Below are 24,271 nucleotides of genomic sequence, written 5' to 3'. Positions count from 1 at the left end.
ACTGCATGCAATTGCTATTGGTTCTGTTTCTCTGGATTGGTACCACATGGGGATTTATACCACAAGACCACAAGAATTAGTGCTCTTAAAGTTTTGGACTTTTAGTCAAAGCCATCAAATCTTAAATTTTTAGATTTGGAAGTACTCTAAAACGTTATCAAAGTTAAAATTACAGCTTCATGTTAGGGGCTCCTGGCTGGCTCAGTCAGTGGAGCATGTGACTCTTGATCTTGGGGTCGTGAGTTCAAGCCCCACGTTGGGCCTAGAGTTTGCTTTTAAAAAAAATTACAGGGGTGCCTTGGTGGCTCAGTGGATTAAGCATCCGACTCTGGATTTCGGCTCAGGTCATGATCTCAGGGTCGTGAGATGGAGCCCCATGCGGGACTCCATGCTGGGCATGGAGTCTGCTTAAGATTCTCTCCTTCTCCCTCTGCCCCTCCCTCTACCCTCCCTTTTTCTCTCTAAATTAATTAGTTAATTAATTAATTAGTTAATTAAAAATTTAAAAATTGCAGCTTCATTTTATCGAGAAGACTAAGGCTCAGAGAGGTCAAGTTTCCTATCCAAGGTACTCAGCAGGAAAGTGATTATAATGGGTGAGGCTGGTACCTGGTCTTCTGACTTATACCACTTTTTATATATCAAAAAAACATCAGTGAGATGATAAAATATATAATGTCTTTATACTGTGCCTTGATTTTATGATGGTGTAAGTAATTAATATCTTTTCAGGATCTGACTTACATGTAAGAGTCACTCTGGTTCAAATATGAAGAATAAATAGAATGTGTGGGGGAATTGTAGGAGCTGGGATATAGGTTAAGAAGCAGGTTCACAGGGGCGACTAGGTGGCTCAGTTGTTAGGCGTCTGCCTTCAGCTCAGGTCATGATCCCAGGGTCCTGGGATCGAGCCCCGCGTCGGGCTCCCTGCTCGGTGGGAGGCCTGCTTCTCCCTCTCCCACTCCCCCTGCTTGTGTTCCCTCTCTCGCTGTGTCTCTCTCTGTCAAATAAATAAATAAAAATCTTAAAAAAAAAAAAAGCAGGTTCATAAAAGGAAATCGATTGTAAACTCCATTTGTTACCTGGTGATACCTGCTTAAGGAAATACTAAAACTCCCATAGAGGGTGAGTTTGTTTCCCCAACTAATTCTAAGAGAAGCACCTTCCTACTCCAATTACTAAAACTGGGGAAGGTCTTGAGGTTCCGGATCCCAGTGACCCCTCTGCTGTTTAACACTTGCCTGCCAGGCAGGTTATACACTTAGGCATGGTTGGTGACAGCCTGTGGATTTTAAAGGACACCAGGTAGACGTCTCCTATCAGTTATTCTTGTTACTGTCTGAAAGTCACTCACCGGAACCTGAATCATCTGTGTTAAGTAAGTATCATCCTGTCACAGCACCTACTGTGCACCTGGCCCTATGCTAGTTATTGGGAACAAAGAGATGAATAGATGAGTAAGACATGGTCCTTCACGTCAAGGAGCTCACAGTGTGTAACAAAGAATTATAGTACCATGTAGTGAGTTCAAGTGTGGAGATATACACAGGATGAGCTCCCAAGCCAGCCTGGGGTGGAAAGTGAAGGTGAGGGAAGGAGACAAAGAATGTTCCCTGAAGAAGGTAACACCTACACTGAGCCTGGAAGAGAGGCAGGAGAAGGCATTAGCCAGGCAAGGTGAAAGGGGGTGGTGCTGGCAGGAGGTGTGGTGTAGAGAAAAGCTACAAGCAGTTCTGGGCTGCCCATGTAACAGGGAGGACAGGGAACAGCAGATGAGACTGAATGGAGAACAAGAGCAGGCAGTGGGGAGAGCCACTGAAGGTTTTTTGTTTATTTATTTACTTATTTATTATTCTTAAATTTTTATTATTTTTAAAATTTTTAAAAAAGATTTTATTTGTTTATTTGTCAGAGAAGAGAGAGAGAGAGAGCTAGCATGCACGAGCAGGGGGTGTGACAGGCAGAGGGAGAAGCAGGCTTCCTGCTGAGCAAGGAGGGAGGGAGAACCAAGGGATCAGGACCTGAGCCAAAGGCAGATGCTTAACCAACTAACCCACCCAGGCCTCCCAAAGGTGTTTTTTATTTTATTTATTTATTTATTTATTTTAGAGAGGGAGAGAGTGTGTGCACGCTCACGAGTGGGGGGAGGGGCAGAGGGAGAGACTGCGAAAGCATATTTCTCACTGAGTGCAGAGCCCCAAAGAGCGCAAAGGTGGGGACTCCATCTCACAACCCGTGAGATCATGACCTTAGCCAAAACCAAGAGTCCATGCTCAACCGACTGAGCCACCCAGGTACCCCCGTGGAAGGTTTTAAGGAGGAGAGTGGAATGGTCATTTTTAGATAGATGGATCTAGTTGCTAAGGGAGGAGGGATCAAGGGGTTTGAGATTAGAAGCAGGCAACCCAGTTAGAAGGGGCTTCAAGTAGAAATGGAAAGATGAATTTGAGGAATATTTAGAACGCTAAAATGCACAGGACTTAATAACTAACTGGATGTAGGCATCCCTCACCCCCACCCGCACCCCCTGCCCCAGGTTACTTTCAAGCAAATCTCAGATCTTCACATCATTTCATCTGCAAATATTTCAGCATATCTATCTAAAAGATAAGGATTTTTTTTAGAAAAATAACCACAATACTATTTTCACCCCTCTCAATGGACAGTCATGCTTTAATATTATCAAGTATCTAGTCAGTGTTCAATTTTCATCAATGTTAGCTCCTAAATTAAAAAAAAAAAAAACTATTTGAATCAGACTCAATAAGACCCATACACTGATAGGTTGACGTGTCTGACTCTCTCTCTGTTATTTAAGAAACAGGCTCATCAGTCCCATAGCATTTCCCAGGGTACGGATTGTGCTGATCGCACCCCGTGGTGGTACTTGAATGTATTCTTCTGTCCCCTTTATTTGCTGTAAAATGTTACTTGGCTATAGAGGCCTGATCACATTCGGGTTTGATTCTTTTGTCAAGATTAGATGGTGCTATTCTTCTATCCGGCTTGATTATCTCTCTCTTTGTGATGTTAGCAACCATGATGGTAATTGCCTAGACTTACTAATTTGTTCGGCTTTGCAAAATGACCATGCCTCTCTTTAAGAGGCTGTAACACACCATCTATCACTGAAGTACGAATAAGTTTGTCACACCTTCTTCTTGAGGGGGGCAGAGATGGCAACATGACACCTGTGCTGGCCAGGGTTTGAGTTAGGGAGGATGGGGAGAAAGGTGGCAGAGAAACCATCCTTTGCCTCACACACACTTTCCCCCCTGCTAGCTCCTTTTAGGGGCATTCATTTCCTCTTGGGGTGGGGGCACCTGGGATCTGAAAGATCCAGTTTCCCAGGGAGGATTTAAACTAGTGAAAGCATTACCTAATAGGATGAAATTAGACCCACTCCTTCAGGGAAGGTGTGTCTTCTAAACCAAAGCAGAACTTTGCTGGAATTAATCACAGCTATTGGAGTGTCGTCTCGGTCAGACTAAACAATGTAAAAAAAAGCAAGCTAGGGTCTAATAAATGACACTGATGAGCTGAGGAAGGACTGTGTGCCTAGAAGGAACTTCTCTACTTGCACTGTAGGAAAAGGACAGCAAAAAGCCAAGGGAGGGGAGATGCCGATCTGTGGTCGCTATAACAGTACATTCTGCCTTGGGGCAGGGATATTCATTCATGCATTTATTCAGCAAACACATACTGATTGCTTACTGGGGACCAAGCCCAAGGAGTTGAAGGTAGGCTCTGCCCTCTCCTTTCCCATTCTTGGGGGGAGACAGAGCAATATACAGATGAATGGAGCTCACGAAGCTAAGTGCCTGGTGCACGGAGCTATAGCCCCCCAAAAGCATGTGATTGTGAGCTCACCCAGCCCTCCGGGTAACTTGACATTGGAAAAGGGACCTGCCAACGTGGGGCCTCCACTGCTACATCCACCTCTCCATTTTTTGCTTTTTAGGTAATTGTGTCTTCTGCAATCCAGGATAATAGAATAAGACAGACACTTGTTTTGGTTCAAACACTCTTAACGGATCCTATGACATCCATTTTGCTGTGCTATAGGCAACAAGCGATGATCTAGTCCAGGCTTGGCCCAGAAAGAAAACTCACACAAAAAAGTATTTTCCGGGTTTTTTTATTGTGGTAAAATCCGCATAACAACTTGCCATTTTCAATGGGGAAAGCAGAAATGAATATACTGAATATCCTTTTTTTTTTTTTTTTTTTTTTAACCCAGGACATTTATTGTGCGACTAATCCCTGAAATCCTTAAGATGAACTGCACGCGGGGGGCGCCTGGGTGGCTCAGGCGTTAAGCGTCTGCCTTCGGCTCAGGTCGTGATCCCAGGGTCTTGGGATCGAGCCCCACATCGGGCTCCCTGCTCCGCGGGGAGGCCTGCTTCTCCCTCTTCTACTCCCCCTGCTTGTGTTCCCTCTCTCGCTATGTCTCTCTCTGTCAAATAATTAAATAAAATCTAAAAAAAAAAAAAAAAAAAAAAAAAAAGATGAACTGCACGCGGCGCGCTGCCGGCGGAGACGGGTGCTCCTCCCTCACAGAAGCCACGCGCGCATGCGCCGCACACGGCCTTTCGGGCCCCACTTTGGCGCCGGTGGTGCCTCGTCCGTTAGGCTTGGCGCTCCCGCTGTACTTTCTCTTCCGCTCGGCAGGGTCGCCACCTCTGCCACAGGCCGACTCCCGAAGGTGGCAGAGCCACCGCGGCGGCACAACCCGTGGGTCTTCCTGCCACGCCGTCCACCCGACGACGCCTCCTTCGTCCTCTCGCTTCCGCAGCCGAGACCAGAGAGGCCGGAGACAAGATGGCGGCGCTCGCTGAGCGTGGCTCTTCGGCGCGGGGAGCCACGACGCCGGGAGACGCCCACAGTTCGGGACATGAAGCGACAAGTGGCCGTCAAGCTAAGTGAAAGGTGAGGCGGGATTTAATTTTTGTGTTGTGGTTCTCGTTTTCTCGCTCAGGAGGGCTGTGTGGTGGTTGTGATTCCCCTTGACATTTTTTTAAATTTTCATTTTCAGTCCTGGTTCTGCCCCTCTTCTCAGTGCGTGACTTTGACCAAGTTAGCCCTTATTTCTGAACTTCCATTTCAACATTTGTAACATGAAAGAAGCCACGCCCACCTGAGAAAGTCGACCGAGGGCCCAGAGCGGACATTTGTTGGTCACCTCCTAACAGTACCTTGATTTTAAGTTGGGGACTCTCCTGCTGGCAGCCACACATCCTGAGTGGGGGACCCCATGTGTACCTCCAGGCGCGGTTCCTGATTGTCTTAGGGCAGCCGACATCCCTGCCCCCCAACCCTAGTCACAGGGATAGGTCTACGGATGGGCACACCACTTAGGCAGAGTTGATGGGAGGCACGGGAACATGGGCTGGGGTTTCTGGGAGGGAGAAGCTTCTCTCATCCGTGTGGACTTAAACAGGAAATATGTGACCCCAGAAGCCACTGACAGCCCTTTCAGACGGTCCGGGAAGAGCCTGCCTGAGGATGGAGCCAGTCCTGCACACCTTACCTGAAGCTTGACCTCCCCTGGACCATTCAGCCAAATGAGCCAAGAGGTCTGCTTTGTTATTTCAGCCAGGTTGAGGTGAGTTTTCTTACAACACCGTGAAGTCCTCATTGACTATAGTGGGTTAAACGGTGGTCACCAAAACGATATGTTCACATCTCAACCTCTAGAACCTGTGAATGTGGCTTTATTTGGATAAAGGGATCTTTGCAGATGTTATTAAGTTAAAGATCTTGAGGTGAGATCATCCTGGATTATCCAGGTGGGCCCTACACCAGTGACAGGTGCCCTTATAAGAGACACACACAGGGGAGAGACACAGGCCCTGCAGAGGTGGAGACAGAGATTGGAGTTGGGCTGCCACAAGCGAAGGCACGCCGGGAGCCGCCACAAGCTGGGAGAGAGGCAAGGAAGTGTCCTCCCTTAGCGCCACCAAGAGGAGCATGGTCCTGCTGACACCTTGATCTTGGACTCTGGCCTCCAAAACCGTAAGGGAAGAAATGTCCATTGTTTTAAACTTAGTCTCTGGTTATTTGATACACTGATTAGTGTGCATTTAGAAATATTAATGTCCCTTTCTTTATGTACATTTAATGTCTTTCCATGACTTTCCCACTTCCTTTCCTTGAAAGGGCAGAGGCAGTCCAGGCTCAAGTCCAGCCTCAAACCAGGCTGCCTTGGTGACATACCAACTTGCCCACTCCTAGCTGTGTGACTTTAAGCAAATTACTTAGCCTCTCTGTAAAATGTTTTTAGTAGGACTAAATGAGTGAATACATGCAAGTGCTTACAACAGAGCCTGGCGTGTAGTAAACAGTACACGTACATGGTAGTCATAATGGATTCTCTCCTGTTCCTGGGTCATTTCCTTTCTTTGTCAGAATGCTACTTCTTCATGGTAATGAGTCCAGTTGTGTTCCTGACTAGATTTTTTAAATTATTATCACTTGTGATTCATTCACCTCATTATGCTTTTAGGCCATTAAGCTGGGGGAAATATCACTCAAAAAAGTATGAACAAACCAAGTCCAGTGGGATCTCCCTCGATAGCCAAAGTTAATGATCAGGAAAGTCAAAAGTCCACACCATTAGCAAAACAGAAAGACAAAGAGCCTGATTTAACCAATAAGCTGTTCAGTACCATGGCTTATAATTGACTTTCTCTAGGTTTCCCTTTGAAATGCTTATTTCAAAGGGTATAAATAATTTAATTGATTTTCAGAATAACTGACCTGTCTTTGGAAGGTGTTTCTTTTTTTTTTTAAGATTTTATTTATTTATTTGACAGAGCACAAGCAGGCAGAGGGGCAGGTAGAAGGAGAGGGAGAAGCAGACTCCCCGCTGAGCAGGGAGCCCCACGTGGGGCTAGATCCCAGGACCCCAAGATCACAACCCAAGCCGAAGGCAGACGCTTAACTGACTGAGCCACCCAGGCACCCCTTGGCAGGTGTTTCTGTGCTTCTTTGCTTTGTGGTAGGGGTAGATCCAGGGAGAAGGAAGGATTGCTAGATTTAAGGACCCCACTGACTATGCTACTTTCCACATTATAAGTAGGCTCTACACACGGCGTGGAGGCCAACACAGGGCTTAAACTCACGACCCTGAGATCAAGACCTGAGCTGAGATCAGGAGTTGGATGATTAACCGACTGAGCCACCCAGGTGCCCCCCTACTTTGCAAATTTTAAAGACAACATTTGTTTTTAAAATAATCATTGTTTCCCTTTCTTCAAAGGAATTTAAAAGTAGGCCTTTGCTTAGAAATCACTTAGTTCAGAATGGCACAGCAGCTTTTATGACTGTTTCTAATCCAGACACTGGCAATTTCCAGAAGTGTTTAATTTACTAGTACAGCTGGATCTCCAGAGTGCTCCTTCCATGTTCCATTAGTAGCTGAAAGTCCCTAACTCTCTGCTCATCTATGGGGCCTGCTCATCTTAACACTGGACTATGTTCTCTTCTTTTCACTGTCCTTCCTTCATATAAATAGGAAAGGAGAGAAGAACAGATACATCTGCTTCCCAAGCAGATTCCTTTGCCATATTTGCAAAATCAAGAGTCTTTCATGGTATACATTGGTATGGCTAGAAGCCTTGATTTATGCAACGTCATATTTCCTAAAAGAGGGAGACCTCACCTAATACCTTCATGGGCAATTCTTGGAGCAAGTGAGAATAAAATGATTGCTACTGTTGCAGGAAGGAAGAAAGGAAGGAATAGAAAAAGAGAGAGAAAGAAAGAAAAGAAAAGAAAAAAGGGATAGGGAAAGAAAAAGACTGGTACCATCATTTCAGTGCCATATTTGAAAATGAAGACCTCATTGTTTCCACTGTGATATTATGACATCTGGAGGCTCTTATTCAGTATGGTAGGTGAATTACTCATTTTGAAAAAGGCATCTGCATGGCTCTGTAAGTTCTGACTCATCTCCTTGAGCCAGTCAGGTGGCCACCACTGGGTAAGTTCCAAGATACAGCAGTGAGAGGCTTTGAGATGTTTCCTTGCCCTAATCTCACCAGAAGCCTCAGAGCCAGAGGCCAGCCATGCCTTCACCTGGACTGAGCAGCATCCAGATGGTGGGGTTCAGGGACGGAAGAGGGAAAGGCAAGGGGGAAAAGGAGAATGAAAACACGAGGTGGGAGGAAGAAGGAAAAAATGAACAGATCAGACATTAGGGAGAAGGAAGCGCACGCCTTTACCATATCCCAGCGTCATATCTCAGTCGGCACTTTGTGGTTTGGGCGCTGTTTGAGGAACAGAAGGAGTCCAGGATGGCAAGGGAACATTTTCCTAAAAGAATATCATTCTAAAAAAAGGTTTATGGTGGTAGAGAAAAAGCTCCTGTTTAAAATGGTTTTCTCACTATTCTTGGTTTTTCTCTGGGCTGAAAATGGTGTCATGGAACAAGAAACAGTGACTGTTTCTTAAAAGGCTGAATCCTAAAGTGAACACAGATATTTACTGATCTGTAACTTTCTACCTCTCCCTGGCCTGGGGACTGTCTGGTGCTGTGGGGGTAGATGGAAGGCAGGGGGGGTTGTGTTTAGTAGAAACCTAATCATGGTGGCTTTAAGGATGGAGTTATTGTCCTTATACACCAAATCTGGAAGTTGTTGATCCACAAAGAGCATTTGGGCTTCCTGTCTTCTATTTGACCATCCTTAGCATATGCTTCCCTCCACATGGTCACAAGATAGCTGCCGAGGCTCCGAGCATTGCCTTCATGTTCCAAGCAGGATGGTGAAGGGCAAAAGGTAAAAGACACAGGTCAACTGAGTTTATTTCTTTTCCCTAAGCTTTTTATCTCATTGTCCAGAACTGAGTCACATGGCCATCCCAAGGAACAAGGTAGCTGCTACCCCAAATAAACTTGCGGTCATTAATAGGAGAAGAGGAGAAAGAATGTGAATAGGCAATTAGCAGTGCCTGTTACACAGGGGTCCTTAACCTAGATAGGCTCCATGGACATCCAGAGAGTATCCATGGAAACATTTGCACAAATGTGTTTATGTGCATTTTTCTGTAAATTCTCAGCTTTTATCTCTCCAAATATCTCCTCTCCTCCATTCTTTTCCATCTTTCCTTTTTGGACTCCAAGTAGACATATACTAGACTTTCACTTTGGGAGGTTACTATTCTCTTTGATATTTCCATCTTGTTGTCTCTGTGTTGTACACTGTGTGATAGCCTCAGGTCCGATTTACTAATTTTCTCTTCAGATTATCTAGGGGCACCTAGGTGGCATAGTCGGTTAAGCATTCAGCCCAGGTCGTGATCTCAGGGTCGTGGGGTCCAGCCCAGCGTTGGGCTCCGTGCTCAGCAGGGCGTCTGCTTGAGATTCTCCCTCTTCCTCTGCCTGTCCCACTTGTGCTCTCTCTCTCTCTCTCTCTAAAAAGAAATATATCTTTTAAAAAATTATCTATAATCTTCTGCTTAACCCATCCACAAGTGTTTTTATTTTACAAAGTTCTAGTTGGGGAGCCTGGCTGGCTCAGCCAGTAGAACATGTGACTCTTGATCTCAGGGTCATGAGTTCAGGCCCCACGTTGGGCATGGAGCCTACTTAAAAAAAAGTTCTAGTTAGTTCTTTTTTTAAAAATTGCCTTCTTTCTTTTTCAGTAGTCTCTTATTTTCATTCTATCTCTTTTTAAAAATTTATGTATGGTTATTTTACATTCTGATTCTCATATTCTAGTATCTGACTGCCTGGATTTGAATCCTAGCCCTGCCATTTATTAGGTGTATACCCTTGGTCAGATTATTTAATATCCCTGTATCATATTATCATCAACTCTAAAATGGGAATAATAATGGTCCCTATCTCTTATTGTTATGAGAAGTAATGAGTCCATATCAATGTAGCATTTAGAATGATGCCTGGCAGATAGTAAGACTATATACGCTTTTACAATTATTATTATTATACTTTACTTACTTATTTTGTTTATTGCCTGCCTTACCCTCCTAGAATGAAAGTCTTGGAAACAGGGATATTTATCTATTTTGCAACTGCTCTATCCCCTTTACCTATAACAGTGCCTGGTACAAAGCAAACACTCAGTAATTTGTTGAGCACATGAATGAAAATGCAGAACTCTGTACCAAAATTGGAGAATATGCATTCTTTCAAATACACACGGAGCATCCTCAAAAGTTAACTATATACAAAACTGTAAGTCTCAGCAAATTTCAGTGAATCAGTGTTATTCAGACCATATTCTCTGTCCATCATTCAAATAAGTTAGAAGTGAGAGATAAATTTTAAAAACGCATATTTGAAACTTTAAAAACACCTCACTCAATAACTCATGGGTCAAAGAGGAAGTCTTAATGGATGTTTAAATTATCTAGCATCGAATGATAATGAGTATGCCTCATATTAAAACTTGGGAGACGCCATAGAAGCCATACTTCCAGTCAAACTGATGGCCTTAAATGCTTCTATTCAAAGAGAAGAAAGGATAAAAGTCATGAGATCTGGGGCGCCTGGGTGGCTCAGTCGTTAAGCGTCTGCCTTCGGCTCAGGTCATGATCCCGGAGTCCTGGGATCGAGCCCCGCATCGGGCTCCCTGCTCCGCGGGAAGCCTGCTTCTCTCTCTCCCACTCCCCCTGCTTGTGTTCCCTCTCTCACTGTGTCTCTCTGTCAAATAAATAAATAAAATCTTTAAAAAAAAAAAAAAAAAAAAAGTCATGAGATCTATGTCCACCCCAGTAAACTCAAGGACAGGAGAAGGAAGGTAATGGTAGAAATAAAAGCAGTAACTAAACCGTGGATCTGAGTAGAGGCCTGGATCATCCACCAGAGACCACTGTTTTGTACCATGTGATGGGGGTCCTGGACACCGTGTGTCCGGTCAGAGGCTGCTGCCCTGGGGGCCTGGGGCTCCCTGCGATAAACCAGCAGGCCAGGCTACACTGATTCCTGGCCAAGAGACCCAGTTGCTGCCACCCACCAGGGACTTCTATGCTGCCCCCTGCTTCTTTTCCCACCTGTCTCCAACTGAAAGCCAATGTCACAGATGCTCCTCATTGGAGCCCTGTTCAGTGGTGAACCATCCCCTTCCTCATCTTTCCCCTGCACATCCTGTTCTCTCCTGGCTCTTCTCCAAGGTCACTACCCCCTGGTAGCCAGCTAGGAAGCTTACTTCTCATTCCCCAACACCTGTCAGACCTAGAGGTCTGGGGATGGGGTTTGCATCCTCCTTCTCCATCACCCCCCACAGCCAGGTCCATGCCTATAACCCTTCCCTTTCTCTCCAGCCCCCCACCCCCTGCTACCTCTGTCCTACCTCAGACCTCATCATGCTTGTCCTGATTATTGCAAGAGCCTCCTTCCCCATGGCCTCTCTGTCTTCAGTCTGGCTCCTCTTCATTCTCCCCACAGCAGGTCATTCCCAGAGCAACCTTTCTAGAAGCACAGATCATGTGGTTCCTCTTCATTCTGGATTACATTTCCTTGGAAGTCTCCATTAACTCCCCAGTCAGTTAGGGGCTCTGTCCCTCCTACTCATCTAGCACCCAGAGCAAACCTTGGTCATATCACCTGTCATGTCCCTGGCATATCTATGGACCTTTGCGGAGAGGGACCACACACGTGGGTGTCACTGTTCTGAGTGTGGTCTGTGGACTAGCACCTTGGGCATCACATGGGGGCTCCTTAGGAATACAGAATCTCATGCCTCACCCAGATCTACAGAATCTTAATTTGCATTTATTTTTTTTTTTTAAGATTTTATTTATTTATTTGAGAGAGAGAGAGAATGAGAGACAGCATGAGAGGGAGGAGGGTCAGAGGGAGAAGCAGACTCCCTGCCGAGCAGGGAGCCCGATGCGGGACTCGATCCCGGGACTCCAGGATCATGACCTAAGCCGAAGGCAGTCGCTTAACCAACTGAGCCACCCAGGCGCCCCTTAATTTGCATTTAGTAAGATCCCAGGTGATTCATTTGCACCTTAAAATTTGAGAAGCACTAATGACTAATGAGAAAAGCTTCTGCAAGGGGAGAGGGCAAAAGAATCTGAAGTTCAAGTTGGCCTTTTCATTTCCTTTGCTATTTGGTGAGCTTGGGGTGGGGTTGGGGGGTAGAGACAGCCTATTAAAATGACCTACACACATCCTAGACTGAATAAAATCAATGCACACTTTGAGACTCAGATCCAGAAGAGAACTGATTATTCTGGAACCAGCTGACAATGTCAGGTTAATGCCGTGCTGCCCTGAATGAGACAGGCAGATGCCAGGATATGTCAGCAAAAGGACTTGTCATAGCATCAATTAAGAGAAATGCTGAACACTCACCCCTTTGTTGGAGCCCAGCGTGAAGGGGAGTGCAGCAGGAGGGTGAGGAGAAAGCAGACAGCCCCGTCCTGGCAACAGGAAATGGCCTTAGGAAGATTGATTTGCGCGTAGTGCGGAGTCATTGTTAGACAGAAAGGACTATGTGCTGAGCCTTTCTTGCGCGTTCCACTCACCCAGGTTGTCCCACCCAATGTATTCTTAGCTCTCCTGCTGCTCATCCTGCAATCACAGGAGTGGCACTTAAATAATGGGCCCTGAAGCCTCACTTCCTGAAAGGCTCCAATAATCTTTCATTGAGACACAATAGATCTCCAGGGCGGATCTGAACTTTCCTATGTGGAAGCTGCTTGGTGAGGTCTAGGGGAGGGCAGGGGCTGTAACAATTAGCCTTTGGGTAGTCAAGAGAGCCCCGCTGAAGAGAGCATCACCATTTGTGAAAGATCTACCTCCGTGGGGCGCTGCGGTGGCTCAGTCGGTTAAGCATCTGCCTTCAGCTCAGGTCAAGATCTCAGGGTCCTGGGATCGAGCCCCATGTCAGGCTCCCTGCTCAGTCGGGAGTCTGCTTCTCCCCCTCCCTCTGCTCCTCCCCTGCTCATGTTCTCTCTCTCTCTTGCTCACTCTCTCAAATAATCTAAAAAAAAAAAAAAAAGATCGACCTCCATACACCAGGCACCATGGTGGCAAATGGACATACGTGACCACAGTCAGTCCTCTCTCTGGCCGTATCACCGTGGTATTCTCATTCCTACAGCTGAAGAAGCTGAAGCCAAGCCAAGAGACATTAGCTGACTGGTGGCATCCCACAGATAACAAATGGCGTTGGTATTTGGGTTGGTATTGGTATTAGAGTTGGTATTATGGGTTGAATTATGACCCTCCCCAAAAAGATACGTTGAAGTCCTAACCCCTGATACTCCAGAACGTGAGCTTATTTGGAAATAGGTTTATTGCAGAGGCATTTAGTTAAAAATGACGTGATAGGGGCTCTTGGGTGCCTCAGTCGGTTAAGCGTCTGCCTTCGGCTCAGGTCATGATCCCAGGGTCCTGGGATCGAGCCCCGCATTGGGCTCCCTGCTCAGCGGGGAGTCTGCTTCTCCCTCTCCCACTCCCCCAGTTGTGTTTCCTCTCTCGCTGTTTCTCTGTCAAATAAATAAATAAAATCTTTTAAAAAAAATGACGTGATAACTGTAAGAGGGTGGGCCCTAAATCAAATATGACTGGTGTCCTTATGAGAAGAGACACAGGAGGGAAAAGGCAGGTGTGACAGCAGGAGGCAGAGATCGGACTGATGTCGCTACCAGCCAAGGAACACCAGCACTGCCGGAAGACACGAGAAGCTAGATGTGGCAAGGAAGCATTCTTCCCTACAGGTCTCAGAGGGAGCATGCCCCTGGTATCAGATACCTTGATTTTGGACTCTAGCCTCCACAACTATGAGGCAATAAAGTTCTGTTGTTTTAAGGCCCTGCTGTGGTTCTTCATTGCGGTAGCCCTGGGAAGCCAATGCACCTGGGAGCATGGTTTTGCCATTGACATCGCCCCGCAGACAGGATCTCAAGGGAGCCATTTGGGGTGCTCAGATCAATAGCATCCACACATGCCCACTCCAGAGCCTTCCTGAGCACGTGTGAGATGGTCATCATGGTGGAGAAGGTCAACTCTGCTTGGAAGGCTTGCTTCTAAGGCGAGCTGACAGCTAAAAAGCAGAAAGCGCCAAAATCCTGCTTGGAGAGACTCTTGAAAGCCCACCATTTTGTAAGAAAGAAAGCAGATGAGAGTGTCTTCAGTCCCAGGAGCAGCAGAACCTGAGACTGTGATCCTTGCAAATCCTCTTAAGGGGTTTATTGAGGGAGAGTTCTCAAGAGAAAGAAGATGCTGAGGAAAGATGAGGTTTCAGGAGAAGACCACACTCAGCCTGACCCTGTGCGGAGCTTGGAGCATCACTGCCCCACAGAGGTGGTTTCCCCCCACAAGGCAAGGGGTGTTTTCGCAAAGGAATCCTGGCTCCACGCACTGGCCCGGCTGAGGGTGTTGTGTGTGTGTGCACAGTGTGTGTTCACGTAGTGATGGGAGGAACCGAGGTGGTGGGGGTGGGACAAAGGAACTCACTAGAAGTTAATTAATATCTCTTCTGGAGGAGTGGGGGGGGCATGGGAGGAAAAGATGCTGTTGGCAGAATTTCTCATTGTTGAGTGATCAATGTTCCAAAAACAACACTGCCTTGACTTCCTCCTCTGAAACTCGTTATTAAAATAGAAGTTTGACTAAAAATCAAAATACCTTTTAAAAAAAGATTTGGATCAATTAATGAGCGCAGGTTTTCTTAATAAGTCACGAGGACCCAGGAGTGCTTCAAGCACATCCTCGGCTCTCTGAAATGATGGGATGCTCTGCTCCTTTCCCCTCCTTATGCCTCAAAAATAAAACCAAACAAAGCAAGGCCTTCCTTGGTTCTGGCATCAAGGTTAAAGTCGAGGGCTGAAGACGTTCCTCTACTGGAATCCAGCAAAGCGAGGTGCAGTGGGAGAACGGGAGAGGAGAGATGCTCTGTCCATAGCACAGGACAGTCCTTGGGGAGACTGATTTTGGGGACTGTGCAGAATCCCTCTGTGGCACTCCTCAGGGCTGGCCTGGGGCTCTTTGTCCCCACTTACTCATCAGTTCTCACCTACTTTATCTGCTGCCTCCATGATCTGGGGAGCCAGCCATTTGCTGTTCTTATCTCATAGGAAATGGAAGTAAGGATGGGGCTGACCAGAGGCCAACCATGAAAGGCTGGTACAATCCCCCAGCTCTCCCTCACGGTGCCACCCGCCCACACATCCCTCCAGATGTCCCTCTGTGCTCTCCCTCTCTGCTAACCCTGCAGAGCTTCGTGCCTTCTCCCTGCTTACCCAACCCCATGCCTTTACCTCCGATCACCTGATTACCTGATTGGTAACCAGCCCGAACTAGGAGTCGTGCCCCTCTCCATGCTCACCTGTCTTCCTCACACTTGTTCATACTAAGGTGCACAGGGCTAATAGAAGTCTTGCTCTCCCTCAGGCTGGGGGGAGGGGGTGTCATTTGTTTACATCCATCAGGGTACTAAGCTGATGCAGCTCCCCGGGGAAGAACTGCAGAGTCGGGCAGTGAGCAGCAGAGATGGAAAGTGGGATTAGGGAGGAGCAGGCTTTCCTGGAGTCCCTAGAACCACATATCGATTACTCATTCATTTGACAATATTTATTGAGCCAGGGCAGTTGGGGGGGGAGGAATGTATAAACAGAGAATCGGCAAATTTTTATGTTCTAAATGGATCTGACAGGAGCTCTCCTATTCTCAATCTACATCAGGCTGGGCCTGAATTAGACCACTCCTGGTGGTGGTGGTGGTGGTGGTGGTGGTGGTGGTGGTGTGTGTGTGTGTGTACGTGGGATATGTATGATATGTGTATATGTCACGGTGAGAGTGCAGTATGTATGTGTGAGGCATGTGATGCAGGGTATGTGTGTGTATGTGTGAGATATGCGTGGGATGTGTGTTGTGTGTGTGATATGTGTGGTGTCTATGATGTATGTATTATATGCCCAGTGTGTGTGGTGTGGGATGCATGTTGTGTTTATATGTGCATGATGTGTGTGTGTGTGTGTGTGTGTGTGTGTAAAGGAGAACCTTCCATGGCACTCTGGCTGGCAGAGGATACTCACATTTTGTTTATACCCTGGGTACCCGGTGTAGCTCCATCTCTACCTTCCGAAGCAGTAGTTGGGAGAACAGGGACAATAGGGGACCCTCAGTCAGTCTCTCAGCACATATTTATTGAATCTCTACCTCAAATCAAAGATGTCCACTCTGCATTAGTTTTCGTATATGGCGTTCGGTCGGGGTCCAACGTCATTCTTTTGCGTGTGGACACCCAGTTGTCCCAACACCCCATGTTGAAAAGAGTGTTATTTCCCCATTGAATCGTCTTGGCCCCCATGTTGAAAATCATTTGACATATATACAAAGGTTTATTTTGGGGCTGTCTTTTCTATTCCATCGGTCTATATATTTGTCTTTATGCCAGGATCACATTATCTTGTAGTACGTTTTAAAATCAGGAAGTGTGTGGGGCACCTGGGTGCCTCAGTCATTAAGCGTCTGCTCTGCCTTCGCCTCAGGTCATGATCCGGGATCGAGCCCAGCATCGGGCTCCCCGCTCAGCGGGAAGCCTGCTTCTACCTCTCCCACTCCCCCTGCTTGTGTTCCTGCTCTATCTCTCTGTCAAATAAATAAAATCTTGTTTAAAAAATTTTTAAAAATAAAATCAAGAAGTGTGAGTCCTCCAGTTTTGTTCTCTTTCAAGATTTTTTTTTTTTTTTTGGCAGTTCAGGGTCCCTTGAGGTTCCATACGAATTTTAAAATGGATTTTTTTCAATTTTTACAGAAAACGTTGGGATTTTAATAGGGATTGGTTTGAATCTGTAGATCACTTTGGGTGGTATTGACATCTTAATCCGTGAACAAGAAGTGGCTTTCCTGGGGCACCTGGGGGGCTCAGTCAGCTAAGCATCTGCCGTCCGCTCAGGTCATGATCTCTGGTCCTGGGATTTCGAGCCCTCTGCGGGGAGCCTGCTTCTTCCCCTGCCCCTCCCCCTGCTTGTGAGTTCTCTCTCTCAAATAAATATAATCTTAAAAAAAAAAGAAGTGGGGGCGCCTGGGTGGCTCAGTCGTTAAGCGTCTGCCTTTGGCTCAGGTCATGGTCTCAGGGTCCTGGGATCGAGCCCCGCATCGGGCTCCCTGCTCAGCGGGAAGCCTGCTTCTCCCTCTCCCACTCCCCCTGCTTATGTTCCCTCTCTCGCTGTGTCTCTCTCTGTCAAATAAATAAATAAAATCTTTAAAAAAAAAAAAAAAGGAAGTGGCTTTCCAGTTATTAGTGTCTTCTTTAACATCTGTCGGCAACATTTTGCAGGGGTTTTTTTTATTTTTTTATTTTTTTGCAGGTTTTTTTTTTTTAAGTTTTTTTTATTTATTAGAGAGTGCGCATGAGCAGGGGGAGGGGCAGAGAGAGAAGGAGAAGCAGACTCCCCGCTGAGAGGAGGGAGCCTGATTTCAGGTTCCATCCCAGGACCCTGGGATCATGACCTGAGCCAAAGGCAGACGCTTCACCGACTGAACCACCCAGGTGCCCCCATCTTGAAGGTTTCATCATATAAATTTTTCACCTACTTGGTTAAAGTATTTTATTCCTTTGTATTCTTTTGATGCTGTTGTAAATTGTCTTAACTTCTTTTTAAGGTTGTTCATTATAGAAACACAGCCAATTTTTGTGTTGATTTTCCATCCTGCAACTTTGCTAAATGTATTAGTTCTAACAGGATTTTTTTTTTTTTGGTGGAAAGGGAAAGTTTTTAAATTTTCCAGTTGAAGAGGAAAGCGATGGATCTTAAACAGCAATGTAAATCTTCTACCCACCGGAGTCTCGGCAGGAACACGCTGGGTAGATTACTTTCATGGAGAACTGAGCTGAAGGATGCCTAGGTTTTCCATTCTCCTGGGTAATCTATATGTTGTCCTTAAGCCTGACCATAAAGGAGGGTCTCTGTATAGAGCCCCTCGTGTGTAGCCACTCTATTTTTTAAAAGATTTTATTTATGTATTTATTTGACAGAGACACAGTGAGAGAGGGAACACAAGCAGGGGGAGTGGGAGAGGGAGAAGCAGGCTTCCCGTCAAGCAGGGAGCCCAGTGTTGGGCTCGATCCTAGGACCTTGGGATCATGACCTGAGCCGAAGGCAGATGCTTAACGACTGAGCCACCCAGGAGCCCCTCTTGGATTATTTTTGCTTACATGTTTATAATGCATTATTTAATTAGGTTGAACATGCAATACACTCCTGTGGTACAAAATTCAGAAGGTACAAAAGGCTATATAATGAAAGGCAGTCTCTTACTTTTATCACCCTCCACCCGGTTCCCATCCCCAGAATCACTGGCTTCTTGAGATTCCTTCCACCAGAAATGACCTAGGGTGTATACAAGCATTTAAGTATAGACACTCTTTTCTTTCTTTTCTTTTTTTTTCACTTATAGGCATTATTCTACCCCTTGCTTTTTTCCACTTCCCAATATATCTTGGTGATTATTTTGTATGAGTACCTAAATTCCTCCTCTTTCTTTTTCTTTTTTAAAAATATTATTTATTTATTTGTGTGAGAGAAAGAGAGAGAGCACAAGGAGGCGGAGCAGCAAGCAGAGGGAGAGGGAGAAGCAGGCTCCCTGCTGAGCAGAGAGCCAGACGTGGGGCTCGATCCCAGGACCCTAAGATTGTGACCTGAGCTGAAGGCAGATGTCTAACTGACTGAGCCACCCAGGTGCCCCGCTCCTCTTTCTATTTTTTTATTTTTTTATTTTATTTTATTTTTTTTTAAAGATTTTATTTATTTATTTGAGAGAGAGAGAGAGAGAAAGCACATGAGAGGGGGGAGGGTCAGAGGGAGAAGCAGACTCCCTGCTGAGCAGGGAGCCCGATGCGGGACTCGATCCCGGGACTCCAGGATCATGACCTGAGCCGAAGGCAGTCGCTTAACCAACTGAGCCACCCAGGTGCCCTCCTCTTTCTTTTTAATAGCTGTGTAGTATTCCATCAGATGTCTGTACCTTAATGTGTTTGATGGACATTGAGGTTGTCTCCAATTTCTGATATTACAGAACAATTATCAGGATTACTCGTGAATGGCATTTCAGTGCCTTAGCTCATCCTAAGGAACATTCTGAGAAATGGCTGTTACTGTCTCTGTGGTCGAGGTGCCCCTGAGAGCATCCATTGCCTTCTTCGTCTGGGGTCATCTTTAGGTGGACAGTGGAGGAATTCCTCCCAAGTTTCTGTACCAGGGTTAAGATGATGCTTCTGAGTTCTGGGTTTTTTCCATCTTGTACACTCTGGTTCATGTACTGGATTGTTGGTACCTCTTAGCTTTGGCCACTAAGGTTCTCAGAACCGAGTGTCTGGGCCTTGTTAGCAACTAACTGTACAGAACTACTCATTATCCATTTGTGGATACTAATCTTACTCCTACTTCCATTATTTTCCCTCCCTTTACTTTCCTTTCACTTCAGTTCCCAAAGCTATTTGTTTTATTCCTTGACATTGCACACATTTTTGCAAACCATCTGAAGTTCTTTATGTAACAAAGTGGTATAAATAAACATAAACCTAAATATATTCATCATACGTAAATAAAATACGAATTTGGGTCGAGCACCTAGAAGCAGCCTTGACTTCTCTTCAGCCACCCAGGCTAGTGTGGTCTGCAGACCTCCCCTCCCCTCCCCGAGCCTCTGTAGGTAGGGTCCCCCAGCTGTCCTGCTTCGGCCGGTTCCCATGGGCCAGGAGCCCTACTCCAGCAGTTAACGCTAGTCCATCAAAATGCTCCCAGGCCCTGTTGTCTCGGGCAAAGGCTGAAGAGAAAACCTGACTCCCACACTCCATAAACTCTTTCCTGGAGCAGGGAAGGAGGAGAAAATTCCCGGTGGCTGCACCCTGCCTCGCATCAGGGGCTGCTCTGGGGTCCTGCTACGCAGGCGTTCCTCTTCCCCACGAGTCTCTCAGCTGCCTGCCCACATCACACCACCCACCAGCGTTCTTTTGCCTCAATGTGAGAAAGCAATTTGCAACCAGCAGGATTAAATAAGATAGATGGAGGTAGCCTGCTTTCTCATCTCAGAAACCCCTTTCATCTTGCAAAGGCCTCCATGCAGATAGAGCGGTTTTGTTTTAATGTGGCCCCTGCAGGCTGAGTTTCAGGTTTGGGATTGATCGGCCTTAGGCTGGGCGAGTGACCAGCTTGGGAACACTGCAGTCTATGGAGAAACACGCTTGGGCTCCTCCTGAGTGGCCTCTAGCTCCTGCACAGGACTGCTGTTCTAAGTCAGAGGAAGGGAGGGAGGACCAGGTCTGTTTGCAATACCTGGGGTGGGCATGGGGCACCTGAGCAGTGCTATGGGAAATGGGATTCAGGGGTTCAGGACTCAGAGAGACATCCAGGGTGCTGCTCTCCCAGCGCTTCTCTGCTTGGGCCTTTTCCAGAGCTGAGTTTGATCTTTGTAATCCTCAGCATCTTTACCTACACAATGGGCTTTTAATATGACTGGGCTCACAGAGTGGTTGAGGATAAGTCATAATAGCTCTTATTACATACCACCCGTCATTGTAAGTGCTTTACATACAAGTAACTCCATTAGTCCTTACAGCACTCTTGGTTATTATTATCCCCATTTATCAGGGGAGGAAACTGAGGCTCTGAGAGCTTAAGTAATTTGCCCAAGTTCACATAGCTCGTGAGTGACAGAGCTGAGATGTGAACCGAGGTAATCTGGCCCCAGAGTCTGTGCCCTTAAGCACTAGGACTCTGAGAATTGTCTGCAAAGGTCCTGGGGCAGTTCCTGGCATGGTGGGGGAATGGTGTCCAAGCCTCTCAGCCAGTTTCCTGGCTGACCTGGGAGGTGAGTTCTAGCAGAGGTGATCTAGGTGATTCTCTGGCAGCCCTACGTACCCCTTCCCCAGGTTGGCCGCCCTTCTGGCACATCTGGGGTGTAACTCCATCTATGTACTTAGCACCTTGGGCTTGGGTTAAGATTCTCTGTTTATAGCTCTGTCTTCCCTCTCCTCTGCCAGCAACTCTTCCCTCCCATATCCCAGCACTTAACACAGTTCTTGATAGATAATAGGTGTTTAAGGTTTACTTGAAGATTGTTTCTTCTTTGTTTTGCACTGGGCCCCTGAGAGTTCCCTGGGAGGTGACCTTGTCCTCCCGGAGGCCTGGGTCAGAGACATCCCTTTCTAATCTATCCTTCTGCTTTGTCTGCTCGTGTCTCAAGCAGGCTGTGTCAAGGGCCCTTTAAAAATATCTTTATAATTGTTATTGTTTTGCAGCACAAGAGCAAATTATGCCTTTAAAAAAGGAAAGTGAACATTACAGGAATTTTGAAAATGAAAGTCCTCCCTAGTCTGCTATTCCAAGTGTGGTTCCCGGCTTGGCCTCACCTGGAGAGTCTCAGACCACTCCCACCCTGACCTGCTGAATCAGATCCTGCATTTAACAGGATCCCACGGACTCAAGCCACCTGGAAGTATGAAGAGCTGGCAGCAACCCTCCTTCGCCCTGACCCCAGCCAAGACAACAAGTGTCACCAGGTTTGTGTGCATGAGAGCCTTTTAAAAAGCACACTCTTCTAACCTCTCAGCAATTATCTGCAATTTTCTAACCTCATCTAAAGCCAAAATGCTCGTCAAAGTCATCCAGCAGGAAGCTAATAAAGACCTCATTATCTAGTCTGTCTGCTTCCACTCCTGCCCCCTCTCCGACCCATTCCCCCACCCCCAGCAACCATGGTGATCTTTTTAAAACATAAATTAGATCATGTCACTCTTTGGCTTAGAATCCCGTGGTGCCTTTCCATTGCCCTAGGAACTGGGAACGCACCCCAGCCTTCTCGCCGCCAGTCCCCCCCCACACACACTCTCCTTTCTACCCTCAATCCTGACACACTGGCTTTCCCTCTGGTCTGGCTCCAGGTCTTTGCAGCCTCTGCTCCTGTGCCCAGGTGCCCTTTCTCCCTTCCCTGGCTGGCTCCTGTTCAAGCTTCAGGTCTCAGCTTACATGTCACCTTCTCAGAGATGTGAGAGGAGATGGGGTAAGCAGCTCCTGCCTGCTAGTACTCTCCGTGACTGTCCCCAGCTGTGGTCGGGACAGCCTCCCATAGGAGTGTGAACCCCAGGAGGACAGGGACCGTGCTTGTGCTGGCTCTCCCTCAGACTTCACACAGCGCCTGTAGGTAGGATGTTAACCCTCAACAAACAGCTGTTGACTTGCAGTAGCTTCCTGGAGATCAGGTATATTAACATCATCGCCACTGGATCGCCACTGGTTTACAGGTTTGTTGAAGTCACAGAAATAATAGATGCTAATTATATAGGTTTTAAAACTGGAGGGAGGAAAAAAATGAAAACTAACATTCTTTTTTTCCTCGATTTCCTTCCCACCACAAAAGTAACCACTGGTAACAGTTGGTTTTGTCTCCTTCCCAAATTGCATTGCCGTTACACACACACACACACACACACACACTCAAGATTGTGATAACAGTATTGATTCTATTCTGCAACTTGGTTTTCTTTATATTGTGGTAAAATACAGAGGCACCTGGGTGGCTCAGTCCGTGGAGCATCCAACTCTTGATTTCGGCTCAGGTCATGATTTCAGGGTCATGAGATAGAACCCTGAGTTGGGCTCCCCGCTCAGCGCTGAGTCTGCTTGGGGTTCTCTCCCTCTCCCTCTTCCCCTCCCCCTGCTCGTGTGCATGCTCTAAATAAATAAATAAGTAAATAGAATCTTTTTAAAAATATTGTAAAATATGCAAACATGAAATTTACTGTCTTAACTGGGTTTTTTTTTTTTTAGATTTTATTTATTTATTTAAGAGAGAGCAAGCATGAGCAGGGTGAGGGGCAGAGGGAGAAGCAGACTCCCCTCTGAGCAGGGAGCTCAGTGCGGGACTCAATCCCAGGACCCTGGGATCATGACCTGAGCCCAAGGCAGACGCTTAACCAACTGAGCCACCCACCTGTCTTAACCATTCTTAAGTTTACGGTTCAGTAGTGCTTATGTATGTGGCTTACAACTGATCTCCAGAACTTTTTCATCTTACAAAACTGAAGCTATACATCTATTTTCTTTTAGATTTTTTTAAAAGATTTTATTTATTTATTTGAGAGACACAGCGAGAAAGGGAACACAAGCAGGGGGAGTGGGAGAGGGAGAAGCAGGGGGAGTGGGAGAGGGAGAAGCAGGCCTCCCGAGGATCAGGAAGCCCGATGCGGGGCTCGATCCCAGGACCCTGGGATCATGACCTGAGCCGAAGGCAGATGATCAATGATTGAGCCACCCAGGCACCCCATTTAGATTTTATTTTTAAGTAATCTCTACACCCCATGTGGGGCTCGAACTCACGACAACGAGATCAAGAGTGGCTCGCTCCACCGACTGAGCCAGCCAGGTACCCCTGAAGCCAGACACCTATTAAACAATTCCCCATTTCCCCCTCCCCCAGTTTCTGGCAACCGCCACTATTCTACTTTCTGTTTCCTTGAGTTTGAACAACTTGCTTTTTGAACTGAATCTGTCTTCCCATGTGGGCTGGTGGGATCTAGCCCATTACTTTTACAGCTGCCCAGTATTCCACAGGAGCTGCAGCTCATATTTGACCAGCCCCCTCTCAGTGAGATGGAGGTGGTTTCCAGTTTTCTGCTATTACAGAAAAGGTGCAGTGCCACGGTGAAGTCCTGGGACTGCGAGGTCAGAGAGGATGTACTTCCATTTTGCCAAACTGCTGCCCAAAGAAGTTGTACCGGTTACCCTCCCACCCACAGAAGATGAGAGGGCTGCTCTCCACTTCTTCCCAGTGTCAACCAAGTAAATCCTATGGTCCCATCCCAGGGACTGGAGGGGCCGGCTTTGGAAGGAGGCTCAGTGGCTCCCTTCCGTGGTGGTTTCCCGGGAGAAGCCTGGGGCGTTTGGCTGGTGGCGAGATGGGAATCCAGCTGCTAGAGGTAGACACAGGAGGAACTCTAATTCAAAAGCCATATCATGAGTGGACTTGAGAAGGAGCTCGTTGCCGTGGCAACCTGATTCCCCTGCTGCCAAAAGCGGGTTTTCTTCTTCTGCACCTGGCAGGAGCTCCTTTCCTCTCAAGATTTTGAGAAAGAAAGAGTTTGGCATTCTTTTTTTTGAGGTTAGTGCACATTTGCAGACTGGGACCACCCTGTCACTGACAAAGTGTGATTCTCCGGTGTCCCCTGGAGGCAAGGAACTGGCTGAGCCCCATTCTTGTGGTGCACAGATGCACCTGGGTCTCTTGCCTCAAACACCGAAGTGAGTAATGGACCCCACCGACCTGCACTGTGTTTACTGATACTCCCCA

At 46.7% G+C, this 24,271-nt stretch overlaps 1 long non-coding RNA gene across 2 annotated transcripts; it reads left to right on the top strand.

Moving 5' to 3' along the window:
* The first annotated feature begins 4,091 nt into the window (after nucleotides 1-4,091).
* On the top strand, nucleotides 4,092-22,416 carry LOC118534828 (uncharacterized). Of its 2 annotated transcripts, XR_004916905.2 has the most exons (4): nucleotides 4,092-4,929; nucleotides 5,441-5,605; nucleotides 21,225-21,485; nucleotides 21,867-22,416. It is a non-coding gene; the product is annotated as an uncharacterized LOC118534828 (long non-coding RNA). The 2 variants fall into 2 exon arrangements; XR_004916904.2 differs by lacking the exon at nucleotides 21,867-22,416 and having other exon boundaries at nucleotides 21,225-21,831.
* The last annotated feature ends 1,855 nt before the right edge of the window (nucleotides 22,417-24,271 follow it).

The sequence above is a fragment of the Halichoerus grypus genome, chromosome 6 (assembly GCF_964656455.1).
Source record: "Halichoerus grypus chromosome 6, mHalGry1.hap1.1, whole genome shotgun sequence".
NCBI classification, from domain to species: Eukaryota; Metazoa; Chordata; class Mammalia; order Carnivora; family Phocidae; genus Halichoerus; species Halichoerus grypus.
This window is presented reverse-complemented; position numbering and strand designations above follow the sequence as displayed.